This window comes from Camelus dromedarius, unplaced genomic scaffold, assembly GCF_036321535.1.
Source record: "Camelus dromedarius isolate mCamDro1 unplaced genomic scaffold, mCamDro1.pat HAP1_SCAFFOLD_28, whole genome shotgun sequence".
Taxonomy (NCBI): domain Eukaryota; kingdom Metazoa; phylum Chordata; class Mammalia; order Artiodactyla; family Camelidae; genus Camelus; species Camelus dromedarius.
This window is the reverse complement of record NW_026989775.1, coordinates 833108-854184: the sequence shown is the minus strand read 5'-3', so window position 1 is coordinate 854184 and position 21077 is coordinate 833108. Positions and strand designations below refer to the sequence as shown.

General features: G+C 44.7%; 1 long non-coding RNA gene across 2 annotated transcripts in view; it reads right to left on the bottom strand.

Moving 5' to 3' along the window:
• The window catches only part of LOC135320626 (uncharacterized), a 46704-nt gene that overhangs the window by 16398 nt on the left and 9229 nt on the right, over positions 1-21077 (bottom strand). For both annotated transcript variants that reach the window (XR_010379868.1, XR_010379869.1), the window contains 3 exons: positions 9345-20448; positions 1765-1917; positions 908-1015 (listed from right to left, as the gene is read on the bottom strand). This is a non-coding gene — a long non-coding RNA (uncharacterized LOC135320626). The remainder of the gene's footprint in view (positions 1-907; positions 1016-1764; positions 1918-9344; positions 20449-21077) is intronic.

Here is a 21077-nt window from a genome sequence, read left to right as displayed (position 1 = left end):
ATTACACTCATTAACATATATGAACCCAACATAGGAGCACCTAAATACATAACAGATAAAAAGGGAAAATTTGATCGGAATACAGTCATGGTAGAAGACTTTAACTATCCACTAACATCACTGGACAGATCTTCCATACATAAAATTAATAAGACAACATAGAAATTAAATGATAAATTAGAACAATTTGTCTTGGTTAATATTTTCAGAACATTATATTTCCCTAAAATAGAATATACATTCTTCCCAAGCGCACGTACCACATTTTCTAGGATAGATCATATACTTTGGCACAAAAGAAGCATTAACAATTTGAAGAAGATAGAAAATATTTGAAGCAACTTTTTCTGAACACAATACCATAAAACTAGAAATTAACTACAGAAAAATAAAGGAGAAATAAATGACAGCATGGAGATTAAACAACATACTACTTTAAAAAAAAATGGGTGGATGATGAAATCAAATAAGAAATAAAAAAACACAGTGAGACAAATGATGATGAAAACACAACCACACAGAACCTATGGGATCCAGAAAAGGCAGTGCTTAGAGGGAAGTTTATAGCGAGAGAATCAGGTCTACCTCAAAAAAGAGGAAAAACTGCAATAAACAATCAAAATTACCACCTAAAAGAATTAGAAAAAGAAGAGCAAAAAATAACAAAAGTAAGCAGAAGGAAGGAAATAATAAAGATAAGGGAGGAAATAAATAAAATAGAGATATTAGAAACATTTGAAAAAATCAAGCCAAGAGATGGTTTCTTGAAAGAGTAAACACAATTGACAAAATTATGCTCTATGCTGGAAATTGACACAACAATGCAAACTGACTATAACTCAATAAAATAAAAATTAAAAAATAAATATATTAACAAAAGAAAAAAGAAAAGGTAGTTTCTACTCACCAGACTGGAGGAGGGGACTGCACCCCATGCGGGGTCACACCCCATGGGAAAGCCTGGGGTCAGGATCGGAGGAGCAGGGTGCTGTGGACAGGATCTGTCACAGGGTTTCTGCAGGAGGGGAGGGTGAGGCATGTGAGCAGGCTGAGGACTAGCCATTTGAGTAAGTTCATGGGCTCTGGGGTGGAGGGGCTCCCCCAAGTGTCTGGACTTGACTCTGGGTGAGTTGGGCAGGTGGACAGTGGCTCAGTGTGAGTCCAAGTCCAGTGGAGGGGGTAGTGCGTTAGATCTAGAAGGACTCCTTCTGGGGTGGGAGGGCCCACAAGGGAGGCAGGAGGCCAAGTCCAGGTGACTGAGAACAGGGTGTGTCCTGCATAGGCCTGCAGGGCAGACGAAAGCATCCAGTCTACAGAAGGTGTAAACATGGTCCATACAAGGGCTCAGCTCAGATGTCACCCCCTCAGAGGAGCCTTCCTTGCCTGCACAGTCTACAGGGACAGCCTCCTCCACGCACATCTCCAAAGCAGACACCTGCTCCATCTCCTGCATAGCATTCAGGAACCGGGCCCCTGCTCCACGCCCAGCCATGGTTCCACTGCCCTGAGGAAAAGCCCTCACAGGAGCCATCAAGCCCTGCACGACCTGGGCCCCACCTCTCTGTCTCTTCTGCCACCAATGTCTCCACCTGACCCTCTTCTCCTCCACTCCTGCACTCCCCCAGCCCTGTGTGCTCTCCAGAACACGTATCCCTCCTAACATGCTGTGTGTGCTCACTGTGTCTCATCCACTGCATGCCTCCCACCCAGGTCAGTATCCAGTGCACAGTAGGGCTCAGTAAGTAGAGAATGAATGACTCTTACCATCACTGCTGGGAAGACCTTTGTCTGTGGCCTACAGTGATCACACACCCGTCACACATTCGCTGAGGTCCTACTGTGTGTTGGGCGGGTTCCATATACCGGGCACAGCAGGGAGTGAAGCAGGCAGGTCTCCATTCTCATGCAGCAGACAGCCTGGTGGGGGACACAGAGAAAATTAAGTATAATATACACAATGTCCGGAGGTGATATGTTCCATGGAGAAAAATAAGGTCAGGGAGGACATTTGAGCAGATTCCTGGAGGTGTTCAAGAAGCAGGCGGAGAGAGATCCTGGCTGAAAGAGCAGCCAGCGCAAAGGCCCTGAGGCCACAGTGGGATGCGCGTGGAGGGTCTTAGTTATCCGTGTGAGTTCTTAGTCCTGCCTTGAGTACGTATGTTGCTTTTATTTGTAAACCTTGATTTCACCTTTAAAGCAAATTAAACTGCATCATCAATCTGCATAATTTAGCCAATTCTGTTTCAGGTGTTGTGGGCACAATGGCGGGCTAGTTACTTGGGTTGGTAAAGAATTACCAGCGTCTGAGAAGGGTCTAGGAAAGTTTAATAGGGACACTGCTATAGGCAACATCAGGCCACACAGGCAAGAGGTGCCTACACGAGCGCCAAGGTTGAGTGTGTGGGGTCTGTTATTGGGGGGGGTGCTGTTCACACAAGGAGGAGGGGGCTGCATGATCAATTCATGCACAGGTACCTGGTTGGTTGTGAGATCTGTCAGGGGCTTCTCTGAACAACAGGCTTTACCACTTTAATAAGGGCAGGATGTGAGGCCTCTCTTCCTGGGGCAATGAGTTTTCATAGGGTAAACACACAGCAAGAGAAGATGTTTTATAGCTTGTGGAAATGCAGGTGTGCAAAGGGTCCTGCAGTGGGGAGTGGGAGGTAAGGTGCCACTGGGCTCTAGGCACACAGAGAGCCCAGGGGTGAGGGTGTATGACTCTAAAGAGTGCCACCTGGCTTCACACCAGGGACTTTATGTGAAAACAGGAGAATCTAGGTTGTCAGCACGTGTCTACTCAGTGACCTCCCTAAGCCTAGCTCTGTCAGGCACCAGGTGGCTGTGAAATGAACATGAAGGTCCCCACCCTGAGGACCCCAATGAATGAACATCTTGACATCCTCAAGCCCCTTCCCCTGCACCACCACCCCACCTCATCTGGGTCTCAGGCTCTGACCCTGATATCAGTGGCACCTTTGTTCCCTATATCCAGCTCCTCTGGACGTCTCTGTGATGAGCTGTTCCATGTCAGTGAGCCCCAAACTGAGCTCTGCCTTTACCCCATGAATGCTTCCTCCCTGTGAAGCCCCTTGTGAAGGAGCCACCACTAGCAGGATCCTTCAGCCCTGAGTCTCTGCCTTCCCCACCCCTCCGATTTCCCCCAGCCCATGATCCCCTCTGGAGGTCCCTATTATCCTCTCCCTCCCACTTCAGTCTTGGGCTGCACACCAAATCCCTCTTCACAATCTCCCACAAGACAGGTCCAGGTCCACTAGGGGACACTGAGGTGACACAGGTGGGTGTTGCTGGGAATGAAGAGCAGGATCCTGGAGCAGAGGAGAGGCAAGGGCTCCCAATCCACCAGAACACAGGCTAAAGTGGGGGCAAGACACCCATAAAGGGTGAGGCAGGCATCACACTGCAGCCCCGCCCTCTGCTCCCCCAGGGTGCCCTGTGTTTCCTGCTTTGGCCTGGGGGACTTCCCCCCTCACTCTCTGTTAGAGGGGTGCCCATTCATTCATTCACACCCTCATTCACCATGTACATGGGTCCTGCTCAGTGCCAGGCCTCAGCTGGATGACAGCTCATCCTTGGGGACACAGCTCAGATCTCACCTCCTCCATGAAGCACTTCTGGATTCCCACCCCTCCTGAAGTTCCTCTGGCCTCAGTTGGGACCACTAGGGCTGAGACCACACTCTGATTACCTCCCAAGTCTGTGATCTCTGTGAAAGCAATGGGCCCAATGTGGAAAGAGACTCAGAAAAACGGGGCCAAAAGGGGCTAAGAAAAATGTTATTAGTTCTCTATTACAGAGAAGGGCACTGAGCAGAGAGAGGGCAGTGTCCAACCAAAGCTACAGAGGAGGGTCTCAGTGAGCCCTCCCTTGGCCCTGTTACTAGTTCTCTGTTACAGATGAGGACACTGAACCACAGAGAGGGAGCAGAGCCCTGCTATAGCCTTGGCCCCACGGCCTGTGTCCTTTATTACTAGCTCAATGCTGCCAGCAGGGGTGTGGGCCTGGAATGGAGGTTGAAAGCAGCCTGACCCCCAGGACCCCTTCATACACAAAGTCAGTCTCAGAAAACACCCCTCAAGACCTACTCTACACCCCTGGGATTGGGACCTGATTGCTGTTCCTGGAAGCTGCCTGGGCTTCCCTGTGAATTGGCCCAGGAGATGCTTGGGACAGACACAGGGCCCCTGAGGCTCCCTGTCCCCAGATGAGCAGCTCTGGTCCCCTTGACTGTCCCTGGCAGAGGCCTGATGACATAAGGTGTTGGCCGGGTAGCCAGCTGTGGAGATGAGGAAATGGGAGCAACATGCAGGTACATGCAGAGGTTCAGGTATTCACTCAACAATCATTGATTCAGGCCTTGCAGTGTGGCTGGCCTGGGCCCAGGCCTGGGTGTCCAGTAGTGAATACAGTCAACCCCTTAAGCCTTCTGGGAAAGCAGTGCTCGGAGAAACGGGCCCTCAGAGCCCTCATCCTGCTCCCCATGAACAATCACACTGAGATGAGGCTGCAGCCATGGGTCCCAGTGGAGGGTGAAGGGAGGAAGGAAACCCAGAGTGGGCACTGACCATGAGCCTGGACACTGGAACCAGATGGCCTGGGCTCTGTAATCTGGAGTGGTCACCTCCCCTGTTCTCTCTGTGCCTCAGTTACTTCTGCAGAAATGGGTGATAACGCCTGTCCCTGCCCCACAGATTTTCATGAGGAGTCAGTGATCTCTTATGCATGTAGGACAGTGCCTGGCTATGGGTCAGGATACTGCTCACCTCAAAATAGTCTGTCCCACTTTAAAGATGAGAAAGCCAAGGCTAAGGGGGTTATGAGACCAGCCTGGGCTAGCCCCCTTCTCATGCTCTGCTGTCCAGGTCTCCTGCTTTTACATCATCCCTCTGCCCCCATATCCACCCAGCAAAGTAGGTGCTGAGAATCTGAGCAAATCAGAGTATGAATGGAGGCACACCCTCTCCCCAACTTGGGCTCTTGGGGCGGTGGGCAGGATGGGGATATCGGGCTCCCCCAGACTGTTCAGGAGGCCCAGCATGTCCGTCACCTCATTTCCACTCAACAAGGAGTAGGTGTGTGTCCAAGGGCCAGAGGGCGATGGAGTAACCCAGGGTGGGTGGATGCTAGGTAGGTGTGGGAGGCACAGAGTGGCCCCTGGAAGACAGTGTCCAGGCAGCCAAGGTGTGGGGAATGAGGGTGCCCAGAAGGGGCAGAGGACAGAGTCCAGCCTGGACACCACCCCCTGCTGGACCCTGATCTGGGGTGAGAATTGGGACAAGCCAGGGCCCCGCTAGGGCTCCTCATCCAGCAAAGAGGTGAGGAAAACTTAAGGAGACAATGGAGGCTGACCCCACCGTGCTCCCTGTGTGAGGGTGCTGCTTCCAGGATCCTGGAGGTTCCTTAGACCCTTGTGAAGTGGCTGCTGTTTCCAGCCCCATGTGGGCAGAAGAACTGAGGCAGGGAGGATAGAGTCACTCAGGACAGAGCTAGGATTCATCCAATAGTGTGTGCTGGGCCTCTCGCTGAGAGCAGCCTCTGGGCATCATGGACTCAGGAAGTGTCTTGTCCTCCCTCTTAAGGCTCCTGGCATGTTAGGCAGGAAAGGTCCCAGTGCCCATACCTGGGCCTCTCTGGGTGATGCTGACATGTGGGATCATGATGGTCCTGGGAAAGGAGAGAGAATGTAGGCTGGGCGTCAGGTCTGCATCAGACCCTAATGATGCCCCTAATGTTGTGTGATCTGGAAACTCCCTGACCTCTCTGTGCCTGGCTTTCCAGCTCTGACTCAGAGGACTGCTGTGCTTGGCACACAGTTGGACCTCAATCAGAGGAAAAAGCCAGCCCTTCCCCAGGAACCTCTCCTCTTACATGCCCAAAGCTAAGCCCATGTGCCACACATCACCAGAGCTGATACTTGACAAACAGGGCAAGTGAAATCCAGCAACCCCTCCCTCCTGCCTGAGGCCCTTCCCTCCTCAGTGACAGTGGCTCAGAGCAGGTCTCTGCATCCCAGAAGCCTGAACTGAGCCTTGTGACCTGGAGGAGTCCCTGTTCCACACAACTTTTTTTCCAGGTGCTTCCAACAAGACACAAGAACACCTGGTCAGTCTCTTAGCTGCAAGGTCCTCCCTTTGCAAATTCCCCCATCACATCCGGGCTAGAAGATGTGAGTTCCAGGGCACATGACCATCCAAATGATGACTTCAGGGAAACATCCCTGCCCACACTGCACTCTTCAGAGCCCACCTTCTAAAAGAAGGGGTAGTGACCCACAGTTGTGCACAGTTTTATCACAACACAGCCCTCACCCACCCACCATTGGAAACATGTGAGAAGCAGAGATTCCCAAGTGCCTGGACCCCTGTCATCCAGAAAGCAGAGGTTAGAGTAACAGACAGAAGGGGAGAAAGTACTTTCATACTATGTATCTGATAAGGGGTTAACACCCAAAACATATAAATAACTCTTACAATTCAACAGCAAAAAAACAAGCAATCTGATTTAAAAAGTGGGCAGAGGAACTGAATAGACATTTTTCCAAAGAAGGCACACAGATGTCTAACAGGTACATGAAAAGGTGCTCAACATCACTCACCATCAGGGAAATGTAAATCAAAACCACAATGAGATATCCCCTCACACCTGTCAGGGTGGGTGTCATCAAAATACAAGAGATAACAAGTGATGGTGGTGGTGTGAAGAAAAGGGAAACTTCTGCAATGTTGGTGGGAATGTAAATTGGTGCCATCACTCTGGAAAAGAGTAAGAAGACTCCCCCAAAATTTAAAATTAGAACTTCCATATGATCCAGCAAATCCACTGCTGGGAATATATCCAAAGGAAATGAAATCACTATGTCAATGAGACAACTGCACCCTCACGTTCACTGTATCATTATTTACAATAACCAAGATATGTAAACAACCTAAGTGTCCATCAACAGATGAATGGATACAGAAAACGTGACGCATATATATGTATATATAATGGAATCTTATTCAGACATTAAAAAAATGAAATCCTGCCATTTGTGACAACTTGGATGGACCTTCAGGGTATTATGCTAAGTGAAATAAATAAGACAGAGAAAGACAAATACCTATGATCTCATTTATATGTGGAATCTATAAAATAAACCGAAACCCATAGAAACAGAGATCAGGTTGGTGGTTGCCAGAGGTGAGTCAGGGGGTGATTGAAATACGGGAAGATAATCAAAATGTACAAACTTCCAGTTAGAAGATAAACAAGTCCTGGGGACATAATGTACTGCAAGGTGACTGTAGTTAACAACACTGCACTGTGCATTTGATAGTTGTTAAGAGAGTACCTCTTAAAATTTCTGATCACAAGGAAAATAGTGTGTGACTATGGGTGATGACAGACGTCAAGTAAACTTAATGCAGTGATCATTTCACAATATGCACATGTAACAAGCCATTATGCTGCACACCTAAAGCCAACAAAGTTATGTGACAATTGTATCTCAGGAATACTTATCCCAGGAAGCGGGGGTGCGAGCCTGGACTACCTACTGCAGGAGCTGCCTTTGCCCCCCAACAGCAGAGGGTGGTAGTTGTGACAGGGACTGTAGGTCCCTCAAAGCCTAGAATGTTTACTGTCTGGACCTTCACAGGGAGAGTGTGCAGACCCTGCCCTGGAAGATGGTGGTCATGTCAGCAACAATGGCCTGCCTGTGTGCAGGCTCAGACCAGACAGCTCCTGTGCTCTGCTGTCACCGCATTTACTTAACTCCACACCCTCAGAGGGAGAGGCTTCAATGTTCCGATTTTACACATGAGAAAACTGAGGCTCATTTGCTTTGAATTTTTGACCAAGTGGTGGGGGAAGCTTTGAACTCCAGTGTTCTGATTTCAAAGCCACATCTCAGTCCTGATTTTTACAAGGTGGAGGTCCAGGCACTGGGGACCCTCCACCTTCCTCACTTGTAGTCTTACTCCAGGGCTGCCATCCCCGAGGCGTCTGGGTGAACACATTTAATCCGCTTACTCTGCACCAGCTGAGCCCTTGGCTGCCAGTCTGTTGTCGCTGCCTGACACCAGCTGAGTTTTACAAGTGAACCATCAACCCCTGCCAGCCCACCTGCCCTGCCATGTGGGGCAGACCCCTCCTAGCCTGGTCATTCTAAACCCTTAGCTCACACATTTGCACAACTGCATCGAAAGGGCCCTACTCCCTGTGTGGAGGTATCGACAAGGGGAAGGGAGGGGAGTTTTGGGTGGCCCCTTACTCTGAAGGTGACACATGACAGGGACATGTTCATGTCCATAATGGCACTCAATTTGAAGCTAAGAACATGGTCACAGCGAGAGGTAAAAGCTGAGAGGCTACAAGGCTGCTGAGAAAGGGGCTTGACTATTGAATTGTAAATGTCTAATTTAATTTAAAAATTAGCCTCCTGGGTGATAAGAATTTGCCCCTAAGACCAGAATTGGCCACCTGACCCCTGGGAACCCCTCAATTCCAGAATGTAATCATCTGAGCATGGAGGGGGCTTAAATTGGGGTGCTGTCCTCTCAGTCATGGTGCACCTGCCCACATGTGCACCCATGAACTGCAGTTCTCACACATCAAGGCACCTCTCATGCCCTGCCAAGGAGGTCCAGGTCATAAGGAAGGGATGACAGACTGTAAGGTCACACGTGTGCCCCTGCAGGGGTGAATGTTGTATAGGGCAGAGCCCCCCCACTCTCACCTCCAGGAGGGGTGCTGGAGGGAGCAGGACTCCTGAGCCCCTAGGCTTAGCAAGCATCCTGGCTGAGGGTGGGGAGGCTGTCCACTCTGAAGTCATAGGTCAGATGGTAGATTGGGGTCCCACCCCCACAGCTCACTAGTGAGACCGTCTAGTCTGTTTTCTATGTAAACTGGAACCCAGTCACCCTCACCCTCAGAAGTAGGGGCAGCCTGTGTAAATTACAACACAAAGCCCTGGGCTGTTTCAGGTGCCTGGGGGTGTCCAGGCCCCTAGGCCAGGCAGGTGGGAGAGGAGATGTATGGGTTAGCAGGTGTGAGAGCAGGGCTGAGACTTGGCTGAGTGCATGCACTCTAATATCCAGGAACTGCGAGCTACCACTAGCAAGTCTGTTCACTGAGGCCATGTGTACTCTCCCTTGTCATTTACAATCCCCTGTTTGAACAGAGGCCTCTGGAGTCTATTAGCCACATTGTTGCCTGTCACCACACTGTTGCAGTTCCAGGGTCTCCATTTAGCCAGCTTGAAGGAATAGTCAAACTTTTTCTTAAAACCAGTGACAGAAAACCAAAGTGGCTTAAAGAAGCAAACAGGGCAGGAGAGAATGACTTACCTAACTGAGACATCCACAGGGAGATAGCTTCAGGCAGAGCTGTACCTGGTGCTCAGTGACATCAGCAGAAGTCATCTTTCCCCACCTCTGGGCTCTGCCACTGGTGTCATCTTCACATGGCTCTGCCTTTACGAGAGCAAGATAGTCACCAACTGCCACAGGCTGACATCACCACCCCTCAACTCCCAACTGAAATAGAACTTCTCTGCTCCCAGGATTCCAGCAACTAGGCCTGACCTCCGTGGAGCCTGATTGGGCTGGTGCCCAGCCCTGAGCCAATCACAGTGGCCAGGGAGGATGGAAAATGCTGATTGGCCAGATCAAGGCCATGTGACCATCCTCTCCAGGAAACCTGTGAGCTGTTCACCTGTTTTCAGGTTGGGAGAGTGTGATGTCTCCCAGAGGATCCTGCTACTAGCACAAACTGCAGGTGGCACAATGAGCTGAAATGAGCCTGTCTGCTTGGTGACAAGTGACAGGTCACTTAGTGGTTCCCTGCTCCAGGGAGGGAGACATGTCCAAACAATATTGGGGCTTCAGAGCCAGAATGTAGTAGAAAAGCCCCCCAGTCTCCCAAAAGGTGGGAAAGTGAGCAGTGACACTGGAAAGGCACTCCTCTCTGTGGCCCTTGGCTTTCTCCTTATTACAGTGGAGAGTGCAGTGTTGCCCCTGACAGCCCACTTCCCTGCTGGGAGGCCTTTGCAACAGGTGGAGAGTGCTTGGAAAAGCCCACTTATTCTGAGGAAATGTTATTGCTCCTGGTGGCATTATTATTTTCATGTCACTTGTGAGGTGGGCCCTGAGGGGTCCCTGATCTAGGGGCACAGACACCCACAGAAACTTGACCCAGTACTGCTGTTCATTCAACAATGACTTACCGAGCACCTACTGTGTGTCAGATTCCCAGGGTAGAGCAGTGGTGTTGACAGCACAAGCCCCTGCCTCACCTCATCTCTGCATCCCAGGTGGGGTCACCAGAATGGGAGTTCAGGAAGCAGAGGACGTGGCCGAAGCCTTGTGGGAACCCCTGGGTTTTTCTCTGTGCTGAGGGCACTAGCAGCACACCGATTGTGGGACTCAGTACCCGCAGGACCCAGCATTGATGGGTAAAGGAGGGGCATTTCTACAAGCCCATCATCACTAACCCCAGGCTCCAGAGGGCAGCTCCACTCTGCTCAACCCAACGGGGCATCTTCCACCATCCTGATCACCCTCTGGTATTACTCCCTGCTCAGATGCACTTTTTCCTCTGGCAGCTACACTCAGAATATGTGTTTGTTTCTCTCCCATGTGGTTAAGTGGACTTCAGATACATGATAGTGATGGAGTAGCTAAGCCTCTGGGCAGATTGCTGGGTGACCCGCGGAAATTGCTGCACATGGTGAGCTCCCTTCTGCCAACCAATGGGCCAGGCCCCACCACTGTTCTGTCTGTTCTACCTCACTTAATCTGCACAGACACTCTGTGCAGGACATCCTGTTATCCCCCATCTCTGATGACCTTGGGTGGACAAAGCTTGGGTTTGAGAAAGTTGCCCAGGTCACATTGTTTACAAGTGGGGAGCTGGGGATTTGCACCCTGGTCCCAGGAGTCTGGATCATGGAAAGGCCTGGGTGGGGCAGCTTATTGCCAAGGGAAGTCCTGCCCAAGCCTCTCCCATGAGAGCCCACCCAACAGCACATCTAGCAGAGTCAGCATTTCCTGGACCAGATGGACAGAACCTCAAAACTTCTTTGCAAACAGATTGTTTCCATGTTCTTTTGCAAACACAGAAAGGCCACAGGCCAGGGAAGGATAAGGCCAAGAGTGTTTTCATTGGGGAGAGTGAAGGACGTGTGAAGACACACAGCACTCCCAGTAGCCCTCTCGGCAGAGCCTGCCACTGGGTGAGCAGCTACCATGACTACCTACCATAATCCTGTCAGGTTCATGCCTGTACAAGCCTGCCTGTGAGAAGAGCAAAGTGAAGCTCAGAGAGGTGTGGGGACACTCCAAAGACAAACAGATAAGGTGGGATCATCACCACCATGCTGTGCTGGGACAGGCAGTCACCTGTCACATTGCTCATGCATGGCCTGCTGGGAGTAGTGAAGGCCTGATAGGAGCACAGGAACACTGTGGTGAAGGTGATGTTTCTACCTGGGACAGCTGGTACCGGGAACTCTAGCTGATTCTTCATTGTGCCTGCTTTGAGTGTCAGCAAGTTGCAGCCTCATGTAGGGGAAGGGCTGCCTCCTTTCCACACCGGTGCACAAGGAAGAGCATGTACACACTGGCATCACCATAGACCACCGGCAGGATCAGGATCTGGAGCTCAGAGCAGAAACTGCCAACACCAGGAACTGGTGCAAGAGGAGGACCTGAGTGCCCCCTGAAACATTTCTAGTTTTAAAAACATACTTAATTAGGGGGAAGTGATAAACAGTTGATCCCTTCAAAATATTCGGTTATCCAAGGAACAACAGCACCTCAGCATTGTAAGAGGATTAACTCAGTCATCAATAACCATCACTATAGGTATGAGAAAACAGTGTTAGGAGTTACAAAATGGTCTCAAGATCATGCAGGTCAGAACTGAGAACCGTCCAAAGCATGTGCTGCATGATAGTCTCTCTAAGCTACCTGAGGCTTGGTCTGCTCCTGACACAGGGCAGATGGTCTGAGAAAACCACACTCCTCAGGGGACCCCAGGGAGTTGACAGAGTTGAGTTTGGGTTCCTGATCATCTTCTAAGTTTGGAATTTTGAGATTCTTCTGCACCTGTCCTTCCTCCAGAACAGAATCTGATTCAGGCGGGATTCCAAGGACTGAGGCATGTGCCAGGCAAGAGAGCAGGCATGGCTGGATGAGCGCATCGCCAGTGCCATCAACAAAGAGGCCAGGGCACTGAGATTTCCAGTGATTTAGCATCCTGGCTGGGAGGGGTCATGTGTTCTACAGTGAGTTCTGAGTATACTGCACCGCCCTCGAGGACCTGCAGGGGGCGCGCGAAGCCAGCGTGTCTTAGGTGGCGGTGCGCATACGCAGTCCGCGTCAGCAGCCAGCATCTTCCCTGGAGGCGGAGCTTGTTTTCCTCAGGACTGAGCGGGCGGCGCCATGGAGGCTCCAGGACAGGGCTGCCTGCGTGTCCGCGGGAGGAGGACGCTCCCCGCCCGCTGTCTGAAGTTACGCCGGTTTCCCACTGCCTGCGCCCGCTTCCTGCCGGGGTGTGTGTGGACCTGACCGAGCTGGGGCCCCGGCCGGCTGGGCAGGAGGGGACTGGTGCGCTGGCGGGCCCGCTTCGACTATTCTCCTCGCCCGCAGGGAGCGGGTGAGTGTCCGAGCCCCTGGTCCTCACCGCCCGGGTCCCCCTCCCCCGTGTGATCGGGGGTGTGTACACCGCGGGCCAGGAGCGGGGACGCAGGTGTAATGGGAAAGGGGCTGAAAAAGTACTGAAAGATTTAAAGAGAAGTGTGTAAATCACATTATGTTAATTTTTATATTTTAAGTGTGTCAAAGTCAGAGTTTATCATGCTTTTACTTTCTTGTCTTTAAAGGCATGCAATCATTTATTTTATACTTAAAATGTGCTTCTCAGCTTATCTCGTTTTCAAGTCAAAATACTGCCATGGTTGACATTTTCTCGTAATATAGTGACAATCTTCAACATGTGTGAATATAAACTCATCGAAAAAATCTTGCACCATTCCATGGTGAGTAGTCTTGTTAAAAATAATATCCGGGTCATTACTAAATTATTACAAAAATATAAATTTTTTGAATCACTTTTAGAAGTTCCACACACAGTGGTATTTTTAAAACACCAACCACTGCATAGTGCGTAAGACCATTTAAGATGAAATATATTCAAACCTAAAACTTTAGAATACTCAAAAGGCAGGATAATGGCTGTTTTTTCATTGCAAATACATTTTTTCTTCGTAAGTGCAAAATACGAAGGTATTCAGCTAAATTTTGTATATCTTTATTCAAAAGGTGAAATTAGAATATAATCTCATTTTTTATTTTAAGGCTATATTTCCCATAAAAATTGGTATTTTTATCTGTAGGATCTTAATTGTCCATTCATTTGTTTTTTCTTTTGGTTTATTTTCTTTAACAGAGAGTGCATTTTTGTGTCTTGTTAAGAGTTTTTAATTCTCCTAACTTATTCCAAGAGACTTTCTCACACTGATAGTAAATAAGGGGAGAGGCCTTATAGTAACTGTGCATCTTTTCATGTAGTCAGGATTTTTTTTTTTTTTTGGATGACTTTTTTTTTACAACTTCCACTTGGTTCACAATATTCCCATTATGACAACTCAATAAAAAATTGTAATCTATTTACACCAAGATACTTATGTCAGCACAGTGCTTTTGCTGATATGATTTTACATTAGATTATAATATTTTATTTGATTTACATATATATAATACATATTTTACATATGTACATACATATATGAATATCTCCTAAATGCCATTAATTTGCATGGGGTGGTAGCTGGTAACATGTGATCTTTCTGACCATTGGTTATTCTTATGTGTGTCTAACGTACTTCTTAGAACAGATACTAGAACATCACACCTCTCATTATACAGCATTTTAAAGGTTATATTTTATTTTACTTATTTTTAAACATTTTTTATTGAGTAATAGTCATTTTACAATGTTATGACAAATTCCAGTGTAGAGCACAATTTTTCAGTTATACATGAACGTACATACATTCATTGTCACTTTTTTTTTTTGCTGTGAGTTACCACAAGACATTGCATATATTTAACATTCCACACATGAGTGATCTCATATGGTATTCCTCTTTCTCTTTCTGTTCTGCTCCACCTAGAATAACATTCTCCAGGAGCATCCATGTCTCTGCAAATGGCGTTATGTTGTTTTTGTGGCTGAATAGTATCCCATCATATAAATATCCCACATCTTTATCCAGTCATCTGTTGATGGACATTTTAGGCTGTTTCCATGTCTTAGCTGTTGTAAACAGTGTAGAGAAATCAGCTGAAAACCTTATGGGGGTTCCCTTGTAACTCACTCTGTTTTTCTCTTGCTTCCTTTAGGATCATTTCTTTATCCTTGACTCTGGCTATCTTGATTAGGATATGCCTTGGTGTGGGTATGTTTGGGTTCTTCCTGTTTGGGACCCTCTGAGCCTCCTGTGCTTGGATATGATTCCTTCTTTAGGTTTGGGAAGTTTTCAGTCATGAGTCCTTCCCATACCTTTTCAATCCCCTTTGTTCTTTTTTCCCTTCTGGAACTGCTATTATGCATAGATTGGCACACTTTATATTACCCCGTAGGTCCCGTATATTGTTTCCATTGTTTTTTATTTGTTTTTCTCTCAGCTGTTCTGATTGGGTGCTTCCTGTTGTCCTGTCTTCTAGATCACATACTTGTTCTTCTGTATTTTCTAGTCTGCTTTGCACAGCCTTTAGGTCAGCTCTCATCTCAGACAATGAGTTTACTACTTCTACTTGGTTCTTCTCTATAGTTTCTATTTCATTTTTGACATATTTTATATCCCTAAACACTATTTTTTTTAGTTCCTTCAGTACTTTGATCACTCTTTTTTTGAAACCTTGATCTAGTAGGCCATCAATGTCTTTTTCCTTGATCATGCTTTCAGGGGATTTCTCTTGATCTTTTAATTGGGAGTGGTTTCTCTGCTTCTTCACATTGCTCATATCTCTCTGGCACCGTGGCTTAAGGAGTATCAGTTACCTACTTAACCTGGAGATGGTGTGCCCTTAATGATTTGATTGACAGGTCTTTGTATCTTCCCCCTGCTTCGTGAACTCAGCTTGCTGTTTCATAGGTCTTCTGTTGGCGCCCTCATCTGTGCTGCTCTCAGTGGCTGTTGGGTAGCAGATTGTGTCCCCTAACACTAGGTCAGGAGCTGAGCTCTTACCCGGTGGGCGGGCAGGTCACTCCCCCTCCTGATGCCACAGTCAGATGCTGTGATCAGGGGGAGGCAGGTGGGCAGATCACACCCAGTCCCAGCACCGTGGTCAGGAGCTGTGTTCCTGCCAGGAAGGTGGGTGGCTGCCCACCTGCCCTCTCCTCGTGCTGGTCACTCTGCTGCTCTGTGCAGCTGCCTGCTCTGCCTCGGGTAGGCGGTCTGTAGGTGGGCTCGGGGAAGACTGCGGAACAGCCCCACCTATGCTCTGTGCCAAATCTTAGCTCCTTGTTTCTCTTGGCAGCACAAGTTCTCTGAGGTGTCAGGGTAGAAAGATCCTCTCTGCCTCAGGCTATAAACAAGTCTCAGCCCTGCCTAGGAGGTTGTGGAGCCCCCACGTGCAGATTCAGGCCTCAGCCCCGCCCCTGCCCAGGCACTATGCACAGGAGGAGATGGTAGCTGTGGCTGAGCCCTGCCTCTCTTCTTGCGAGATGTGCCAGTAATGGCACAGGTCTGAGGAGACAAAGGCTACAGCACCCCTCCCCCCAGGGCACATGCCTGTTTAGTTTTGTTTACCTTCTGAGTTAAAATTTACCTGACAATGAAATGTATAAATTAGGCTTTTGAGGTTCATCCTTGTATCAGTAGTTGATTCTTTTTTATTGTTGAGTAGTATTCCATTGTTTGAATATACTATCATTTGTTTTATCCATTCTCCTACTGATAAATACTTGGGCTTTGGATATCTTTTTTTGCAAGCAAACTTTTTTTTTAAAGAATGCAAATATAATATACATGCTTAAATGTGAACACATCTTAAGTATACAGCTCAGTGATTTTTCACAAAGTAAACACATCTATGTAACCTTCATCCAGTCAAGAAACAGGACATTGCTGTTCCACTTTGGGTTTCTTCCCAGTTACTACGGCACCCCTTTGATGGATTCACCATCCTAAATTCAGCCACCATGGATTGGTTTTTTTGCTTTTGAAATTTTTGGTCCCATACTTTCCACTCAACATTATGTAAGATTCATCCACTAGTGTTTTCTGTAAACTAGTATATTTTTTATTGCTTTAAAGTATACAATTTGTATGCATGTGCCACCACTTATGGTTATGTATTTATTATTGACAAGTGTTTGGGTCATTTTCTATTTGGGGGTATAACAAATACTGATTATGAGAATTTTCTGGATGTCCTTTGGTGCTCATATGTAGAAGTTTCTGAAGGGTACACACATGGGTTACCCTTGGTAATAGGGTGTGGGTGTGTGTGTGTGTGTATGTGTATGTGTGTGTGTGTACATATACACACACACACACACACATATATAACTTTCATTCAAAAAGCCTATTTCCAAAGTATTTGTAAGAATTTATATTCCCGCTGGCCATGTGTAAGAGTCCCCATTGCTTGCTGCCCTCACCAATGCTTCATATCACTTAACAACTAACTATTCTAGTGGATGTCTAATGGTGTTCCAAGTGTGGTTTTAGTACATATTTCCATTATTACTAAAGAGGTCAGCCCCTTTTCATAGCTTATGTGGATTTTTTTGTGTGTGTGTGAAGCACCTGTTCAATTATTTTGCATATCTTTATATTGAGGTTCTGCCTTTTTCTCCGCTGGTTTTTGTTCTTTATATGCCCTAGATACAAGTCTTTTGTTGGATATAGGTATAGCAAATATATTTTCCCACCGTGTGGCTTAGCTTTTCACTTTCTTAATGGTATCTCTTGATAAAAATAATTCTTAATTTTACTGAAGTCCAACTTAAAACTCTTCTTTTATGTTTCATGCTTTGTCTGGTTTAAGAACTCTTTGCCACTTCAAAGTCATTAAAATATCTCCTACACTATTTTCTAGATGCTTTATTTTGGTGGGGGATTAGGTTATTTATTTTAATGGAGGTACTGGGAGTTGAACCCAAGACCTTATGCATGCTAAGCACACATTCCACCTGAGCTTTACCCTCCCCCAGATGCTTTGCTTTATGTTTCAAATATATTAGATTTATAATCTATCTAAAGTTACTGTTCATGTATGGTACAGGGTTTAATTCAACGCTGTTCCATTGGTCTATATGTCTAACTTTAGGTAGTTATCACATAGACTTAATATTGTTTTATAAGTCCTTTAACATTGTTCTTTAATATCATCTTGGCTATTGTTGGCCCTTCACGCTTCTCTATGTATTTAGAATCAGCTTGTCAAGTTCTACAAAAAAACAGTAACAACAATTAACTGTTGGGGATTTTGATGTGCACATATAAATCTTTGAATCAGTTGAAGGGGAACTGACATCTTTAAAATGCTGAGCCCTCCAATCCATAAAGTTGGATTACCTCCCCTATATTTATTTTTATCACTGCTGTAACAAATTATCACAAATTTTGCAGCTTAAAGCAACACAAACTTATTATTTTATGGTTCTGTAGTTCAAGTCAGGAACAGGTATCATTTGGCTAAAAATCAAGATGTCAGCAGGGCTGTATGCCCTGTAGGTCAAAGGAAGAATATATTTCCTTGTCTTTTCCAGCTTCTAGAGTTCACCCACATTTCTTTACCCATGGCCCTTCCTCTATCTTCAAAGCTAACAGCTTTACAGCTTTCTAATCCTTCTTCCAAAGTCTTATCTTTCTGACCACAGCTGGGAAAGATTTTCAATTTTTAAGGACTCCTGTTGTTAGACTAGGCCCATGTAGATAATCCAGGCTAATCTCCCTGTCTCAGAGTCCTTAACCTGATACATCTGCAAAATCCCCTTTGCCATGTAAAATAACATATTCACAGATTTCAGGATTAGAGCATGGATATAGGTAGGGGTCAGTGTGGTGCACTATTCTGTTTATCAAACTGTTTAACATTTGACGCTTTCTGACAAACGTACAAGATAGAAGATCCTGATCATGTTTAGAATGCTTCCTCTGCAAAATATTGAGCACTGAGTTTATTTGAAAGGACTGAAAATAATATTACCACAGGAATGGTTTCCTAATTCTACTGACATTTACTTACTTTATACTTAAATACCCAAAATGGTCAGCCAGGAGTGGGATCTTGGCAAATAAAATAAAAGTATAATTCAAGCTTTTATCACTGAATTTACTAGCTAATTCTATTTTAGAAACAGACAGAAAATAAAACAATTTAGAGTAAGTCTGATTACTTATATATTAAGTGAAAATTAAGTTTTAAAAGCATGTCTGAATATGGGATAAAGTAAGCATCATAAAATGTAATGTTAATATTTAGTACCTGCAAATCTCAAACTCCCAATTTATAAATAAGTTCATACTGTATAGCACAGGGAACTATATCCAATACTGTTTTGTAGTAACTTATGGTGAAAAAGTATGAAAATTAATATATGTATGTTCATGTATGACTGAAGCATTGTGCTGTACACCAGAAATTGACACATTGTAAACTGACTACATATATATATACTTGAAAGGGCTGAAAGGACTATATATACCAAGAAAAAAAATTAGATTGATAACCAACAAAAAAATCTGTCAGTAATATGCTAGAAACACAGACACAAAAGAAAATCTCAGGCATACATCTGTTTATAGAGTCCTAGAAAAAATAGTGCCTATGCAAGTCCCTGATAAACATGAGAAAATAGGAAAGGCAATATAAAAGTTCAAAATGCTTTGCTATGTAAGAGCTGCAAGGTGACTCAGACACAAACTTAAGTGGTCAAAATGTTTATATAATTAATGATAACTTAAAGTAATTGAGGACATCATTTTAAATGAGATAAAAATAGCTGCTCAATTTTCATATTACTAAGCAAGTCATTTCTGTTTATAGTAGGTTTATATTATTTTTATATGTATTTATATTTTATAAAAACATCAACTTAGATCCTGGCTGATAACTGACAGTGGAGCAACTGATTGATTTAAATGGGTATCATAGACTTATCAGATTTCATATGCTTTAAATATACATTAATTATTAGCTGTCAGGAAGAGTTCAATTTTCATTTATTCTAACATAGCTGTGTCACAGGCAGGTTACTCTGTATTTACAATGGAGGATCATGATAGATATAAAGATATCAAGCCTTATTGATCTTCATAGGGGTGCTTTTATAAGAAAAGGAGAATAAAATAAGAAAAATCTAAAATACTACCTTTTTTATAGTGTTCTAACAGTTTTATCTTGTTTTTATTTTTTTACTGAGTTATAGTCCGTTTACAATGTTGTGTCAATTTCTGGTGTACAGCACAATTTTTCAGTACTTTACGAATATACGTATATTTGTTTTCATATATTTTCCCCATGAGCTACTACAAAATTTTCAATATATTTCCCTGTGCTATACAGTATAAACTTGTTTATCTATTCTATAGATACCTGTCAGTATTTACAAATCTTGAACTTCCAGTCTGTCCCTACTCACACCCTGTAAAATACTATTAAATCAACATACATTTATGAAGAACTATGAAAAATGGGAAACTATAAGTTGTTTCTTTAAATTGGAGCAAAGAGAACTACTTTAACTGGAAAATAGTTAAAATCTGGCAAGTTTTATGATTTCATGTTCACCCCTGACAGCTTTTTTTCCTCCTTTCTCCTTCAATCTTTTTTGGACCTTCTAAAGAACTAAATTAAAAAAAGAAAAAAAAAAAAAGAAAGAAAGAAAGAATAAAAGAAAATTAAGAAACAGATTTGCATCTAAAATAACCTCCTAACTGGAAAGATTGTATACTTTGTGAAAAATTTACAGCTGCCGACTTATGATCTTTGTCTCTGTCCACACTACCTTACTTGTTAGGAAGGGTCTTAAAAAAAAAAAAGTAAAGAAAAATAGCAAATTATAATGGCTTTTACATTTTAAATTCTTTTCTATGTGTCTACAATCTGCTCTATCATGAGTTATTAAGATAAACATTATCAGCTATACTCTATTTTCCTATCATGCACATTGTGACTCTGAGAAGCACGCACGCTCTAACTTACCATCTGCAGGTGGTGTACAGGTTAATGCAGTTCTTTTGACAATATATGGTTTTGTAGTCTAGTTGTCTAACTACTACATAATGGAAAAGATGTAGAACTACTGATACCACTGCCCTCGGTCTCTGTCATTTACCTTAAACATACCTGGAAAAGTAGATTCAAAAACTCATTGGCAAGAACATTTTTCACACTCCAGAGATGATATTCCTCTAGAGTTAAGATGGCCATTCTGAAAGAGAAACAATATTTAAGAATATCTTAAATCTTCATCTTCTTATATTTGAATAAAATCTGTTTTATTAAACTTGCAATGGTCATTTGTCTGAAAGAAAACTAATGATTTAACGTAGATGCTATGTGTTCATCTGAAAGTAGGCCAGCAAGAATAAGTTCAAAAGTAACCAAACTCTGAAGTAGTCAGTCACAACGTGGGCAATTTATCACCAAAAATCTTCTTCCTCCAGTAAGACCTGGGAAATAACTCACAGTATCTTCTGGTTCAAGGTGAAGTTTACTAACAGAACCCACAAAAGGTTCTGGTTAGAGAAAAAGGACTATTTACTAACTTTGAAAGCATCTTTCCAAACTCTCTGGATTATGCCCTTTGACCCTAACAATTTTCTAAGATCTTCTTTAAAACATCTGGCAATATTATTAGACTTCTTAAGAGATTTAAAAAAACTAAATATATATAATAAATGAGTATCTATATTAACATTTCCTCAAAATAAAATTTAACATTACTTTCACAAGTTGAATAAAGCAGTATTTTTTTTTTTTTTTGGTGTCAAAGTGTACCAAAAATTACATTTATATACAGTAGACAATATTTCTTGGCAGGCAAAAATATAACCAAAT